The following is a 6,007-nucleotide window of genomic DNA, read 5'->3' on the forward strand; positions in this document are numbered from 1 at the left end:
CCTTAGCCCTATATCCTATGTCTTAGAAATAAGACCAGAGCAATTGTTGGCCTTATTGTGAAATTTGTCTCCTTAGACAAATTTCCACGGCTGGACAACTTTGCCTTCGGCAGGTCCCGTTATGATGCTGCGAGAGAGTGGATTGTGCAATCATAGAAGTCTAGTTGATCGCCAGAGATCGTGCGCGATCCACAACTAGCTTCAATCCCAACGTTTCAAGTCACTCGTTCCGTGCACGATCTCAAGCATGATAATTGTGCATGTATAATATTTCAGGTCAGCTGTTAGACAGTCTCCTTGATCACCGTACACTAAACAAGTCATGGATTGTGATGTGATTCGTCTATGTTGAATTGGGTAACATTCTGAAAGTGGCAGAGTGCACTACTGGGATACCCCTCTGTGGCTGGTCCGATATATTGTAGTCGATGTAACATTGTGAAACATCGTGTAGCAACCTAGACCAGGTAAGCTCTACCATTATATTACTTCTGGTATACAAACTGTAGCTTTTGGGCTAGTATTTCACAGTTGTATGCACAATCAAAGATCATACAATAAATATCAACTAACTTTAGGTATTTATTAGTTCACTAGAGGATTGAGACAAATTACACAAGACATAACAACTATCCCTTGTCTTACCTCTGTCTGATGTCCCGCTTTGAGAAATACACATGTATTTCTTGTGTAGCTCATTATAGTCTAGTTGCAACTGCTGGTGCTGCTGCCTGCGGATATGAAGTTCCTCTCTGGCAGCGCACTCCGTGGCGGTACAGATATCATTATCGCTCAGGTACCTCGGGTAACTAAAATCCGGCTGGTCAGGCTGGACATGTGATGTCTGCTGAAGCCGTTGAACAGGAGGCGGCTGGTGAAACGGAAGTGGCTGTTCCTGTTCTATCTCTTTCCTTTCTTACTAAATTCGAGCAAAGATTTGTTCTGGACTTTAAAAGCAGAGAACAAACTAAACTGTACAAAATTGGAAATGAATGTTTCCTCTTTGTTATTTGCGCATAGATCAAGATGAATTCCTCTATGTTTGGCCTCTGCAACTATCCTGCCTGTAATTTTCTCCCCAATAGTAATACCACAGCAGTGGAGGTACTCCTTGTAAATTTTGACAAACACCTTCTCACACATTGTAAGAAATACTACCAAGCTATCAGAACTAGTCTATGAGAGATCCAAAATCTGATGTGACTGAAGTAGAGTATGCTTTTTAGTGCATTAGGAGTTGGGAGGTGTCATCTACAGTTAAACTCGCATAAGTCGATCTTCTCGGGACTGAGCAAAACACATCGACTTAGGCGAGTTTCGACTTGTACGTAAGTCGAAAAAAAATCGACTTAAAGTTACACCACACGTACATATGTATAATGTACATGTATGTTGTCTACTCTGGAGCCGAGAGCTGGAGCGGTGTGCCCGATATTTGCCCTTCAGCAAGACACTTTATCCACATTGATGCAGGCCAGGGCTCCACACTAACTTTTATTTTGGTGGCCCCAAAATGATTGATTTTTATTTTTTGGTGGCCCGAACAAAAAAACAAACAAACAAACAAACAAGCAAAACTAAATCGGTCCTACGTTCGGTCCGAAAGTTACCGTTATTTATTTCTGATTGTAAAAGCAATCATCCACCATTTACAAGTATTTTAACACCTTCCGGAGCCGAATGTTGCCGTTAATCATTTTCAAATGTAAAAACAAGCAACCGACATTCATTCTAGGATCTTACTGAGCTGAATATCATCCTTATTCATTTCCGAACGTGAAAGCAAACATCCGCTTTTTATTTCATCATCTAAATGAGCCGATTGATACCGTTAATCATTTCCAAATGTAAAAGAAACAATCTGTTACTTATTTTAGCATCGTACGGAGCAGAATATTACCGTTATTCGATCGCCAAATTCAAAAGCAAACACCCGACATTTATTTTATGATCGTAAGGAGCCGAATGTTACTGCTGTCCACTTCCGAAAGTGTAATGAATCATCTGACATTTATTTTGGCATCTTCAGGAGTCGAATGTTACATGCTATTTACTTTCGAACGTAAAAGCGAACTTTCGGCAATTATTTCATCATCGTACTGAGTTGAATACCATAGTTATTCATTTCCGAACGCCAAAGCAAACATTCAACATTTATTTTAGCATCTTCCGGAGCTGAATGTTATTGCTATTTACTTTCGAACATAAAAGCAAACATAAGACATTCATTTTATCATCGGACAGAGTTGAATACTATTGTTATTCATTTCCGAACGTTAAAGCAAATATCAAACATTAACTTTACCATCAAACGCAGCTAAATGTTACTGTTATTCATTTCGAAATTTAAAAGCAAACATCCGACAGTTATTTAGCATCGTATGGAGAAGAATATTACTGCTATTCACTTCCGAACGTAAAAACAATCATCTGACATTTATTTTAGCATCTTCTGGAGCCGAATGTTATTGCTATTTACTTTCGAAAGTAAAAGCAAACACCCGACATTTATCTCATCGTCGTACGAAGTTGATTATTATTGTTATTCATTTCCGAACGTCAAAGGGATAATTCGACATTTACTTTAGCATCTTCCGGAGCTGAATGTTAATGTTATTTACTTTCGAACGTAAAAGTAAACATCCGACATTTATTTCATCATCGTACGAAGTTGATTATTATTGTTATTCATTTCCGAACGTCAAAGGGATAATTCGACATTTACTTTAGCATCTTCCGGAGCTGAATGTAATTGTTATTTACTTTCGAACGTAAAAGTAAACATCCGGCATTTATTTTATCATCGTATGGAGTTGAATATCATTATTTTTCATATCCGAACGTCAAAGCAAACATTCGACATTTATTTCAGCATCTTCCGGATACTTTTTTTTTATCCTTATTCATTTCCGAACGCAAAATCAAATCTCTGACATTCCAAAAGTATAAGCAAACATCCGACATTTATTTTAGTATTATACGGAATCCAATATTACCGTTATTTGTTTCCAAAATTAAAAGAGCAAACATCTGACATTTATTCAGCATCTTATGGAACCGATTGTTACCGCTTCATTTCCAAAACTGAATGCAAACATTCGGCTTTTTTGGTGGCCCGGCGTGCGTTTTTGGTGACCCCGGTCGCAAATTAACCATTCGCGAAATCGTGATTCGATTCGCGAAAAGACTCCGCTAAATATAAGGCATAGATCGCTACACTCGGCAGGGGCTACGTCGTCCTTTCACCAGGTCTCGTTACAAAACCAAAATCTCGCGTGAGTTCTTGCGTTACCTATCGTTAATGTTAACGAAACATCGTTAATTTGCGCTAGGGATCGTTACTCGTCGTTGCTACAAACGTTAATTTTCCCGATCGTTAGTTTGCGTTACTAACGATTCAGGTGAAACCGCTTGCGTTAATGAAACGTTAATGTTTATTTACGCAGTTTCTTTTGGTATATACTGTATGTAAACAAAAACTGGCGTCTCGTGATTTTGACAGTGATTTATTACACAATAAAATCTTATTCGACTTAGGCACAGTGAATTCAATGGGTTTTCCGTGAAAGTGTTCTTAGAATTTCATCGACTTAAGCGAGTATTCGACTTAAAAAATTCGACTTATGAGTGAATTAATACACGTAAGTCAATGGGGAAAAATCGGGACTTTTTAAAATTATCGACTTGCGCGATTATTCGACATATGCGATGTCGACTTAGGCGAGTTTAACTGTAGTTGTCCTGTCTTGGTCTCGCACAAACATATCGGGAAAGTGCAGCTCACCTATCTGGAAACTTCACCCGCTGAAAACTATTCCCGCTGAACGCTAGTTGGCGCACTCCTTCCCAGCGTTTCACTTGTCGTGAGTTAGCCATCTTATGGAGTTTACGATCTTTGGTGAAAAAAAAAAAAAAAAAAACAAATCAGCATAAATAGTTCTGCAGCCTTATATCCGATCATACACTACAAACAAATGTGAACTACGGTGATTTCTTACAGGCAAGTTCTGTTAGCTATGAGAGCAGGATTAGGAACTGTAGACTATCCAGTATTATTGATTTAGATCTGGATCGATGTCTACGAGAAATTTGTCTGATTTTGATGAAACTTGGGCCCCAAGTTTTCTCTGATCAAGTGTGCATCCATTCCTACAATTTTTTGAAAGTGATCTGTTTTTCTCCTTTGAAGATTCACACAATCAATACACTCAAGGATATATTTGTAGGTCTACAAATAAATTGCTGGGTATCCCTAGTAGTTTGAATAGTTGCTGTCATCCCAGTTAATGAGTAATTTTGAAATCGCTTTCGGATGAGGACCAAGTTAGGAGGAAGTTTGACTTGGAGTATGGATTTCCCGTCCATTCTGACAGTTTGTTTCCTGTCTTAGTGGGAAGGACAAGGGCCCTCAGGATGCCGAAGTCTACTGGCACTATATGCGGTCGTTCGCATTTTCTTACTGTGACCCTTGTGTGAGGGTGGTCCCTTTTGGTATGACCTACTGCTGTGGATGCTAGCATTGTCATCACCCTCGGCGGTGAGCAATGAGGGGCGACATCTCAAGTGTGAGCTGTCATAGTTGATGGGCCAGCTTCGTCGGAACCCACTGACGGCAGTAGAGGCAAGGTAGATACTGCCACGTCAGGCTGGACAGTAGAAGTATTGACAGAAGTGCCATATTCTTCTCTCGTCACGTTCTCGTCCTCTGTGACATTCAAACTGTCAAAGAGCAGTACCCTCATCTCAAAGTTTGGCTTTCTTCACAGGGTTCAGTGCTCCCGAACAAGATCGAAAAACCTCTGTATGACATTAATTGCGATCGACGACAACTCTATTACGCCAGATGACTTCTCACAAGTGGCTCTCAAATGTAGTAACTTTGCATCCATTAATGCGGCGAAAGTGATCCTTCAAGATTTTCCAGAATCCCTCGATGGTATTTGTGTGAACCACTTTCTCTGCGACAGTAAAAATGGCTCTTGAATGTAGTAACTTTACATCCATTAATGTGGCAAAAGTGATCCTTCGAGTTTGTCCAGAATCCCTCAATGGTATTTGTGTGAACTGCTTTCTCTGCGCTTGTAGAGGTGTTGCAGTATCTCTTTACGAACGTGTGTTTGTGCTCAACTGTGAAGTGCTGGTATCCACGGCTGTTTAGACTGCTGTAGGCTTTCCATCCATCGGAGTACTAGTATATCATTTGCCCTTTGTTCTCATGTCTCTCGATGAGATATAGCAGAGTGGCTTCATCCCTCTTGTCGACGGGATATAGAATGAGACGATTTGAAGAACGTTCCACCATCCCGAAAATCCAGATCTTCAACCCGCGAGGGTCTCCACGATGATATTTCGTCCTCCTTGCGAAAAGACTTTCGTCCACTTCTACTTCCCCAGTCGGCTTCTCATGCTTCTCATAGTAGAGATCATGTACAAACTTCCGGCAATGGTCCCTCAAGAAGTTGACCCAATCTACAGCAGACTTCTTGTAGTCTGTGCCAGACTCTATGGCACATCAATGTAGGGATGACCCTAGCAGCCACTCTCTAATAAATACCAGCAATTCGTGGACATTGAAATGCACTCCCTCAAAACTATAAAATTTGTGGACAGTGTAATTCCTCTTGTGTTTCCAAAGGGCAGACCCCCTACATCTCTGAGTTTTCCTGCTCTTTCTGCTCCAGGCACTTACCACTTTGCATGGCCTCCCACATTTTTCACAGAAGAAATTTGAAGCAATAATGTTACAATAACAACAACAATTAATAATTATGCAATACAATTGTAATTATGATAATAATGACAATAATAATAATAATGATAATTATAATAACGATGATGATGATAATAATTATAACAATAATAATAATAATAATGATAATAATGATAATAATAATAATAATAACATTGATAATAATTTATGCAGAACCACACTCTGCTTTCATCACAAAAATTGAATAAATGGAATGGACTGCGAAAATGACCGATACACAGTGCCAATCCTAATCTT

General features: G+C 39.5%; 1 pseudogene; it reads right to left on the reverse strand.

The window, feature by feature from the left end:
• Positions 1-4,888: 4,888 nt before the first annotated feature.
• On the reverse strand, positions 4,889-5,785 carry LOC140236433 (uncharacterized; annotated as a pseudogene).
• Between the last annotated feature and the right edge of the window lie 222 nt (positions 5,786-6,007).

The sequence above is a fragment of the Diadema setosum genome, chromosome 13, assembly GCF_964275005.1.
Source record: "Diadema setosum chromosome 13, eeDiaSeto1, whole genome shotgun sequence".
Classification (NCBI taxonomy): Eukaryota; Metazoa; Echinodermata; class Echinoidea; order Diadematoida; family Diadematidae; genus Diadema; species Diadema setosum.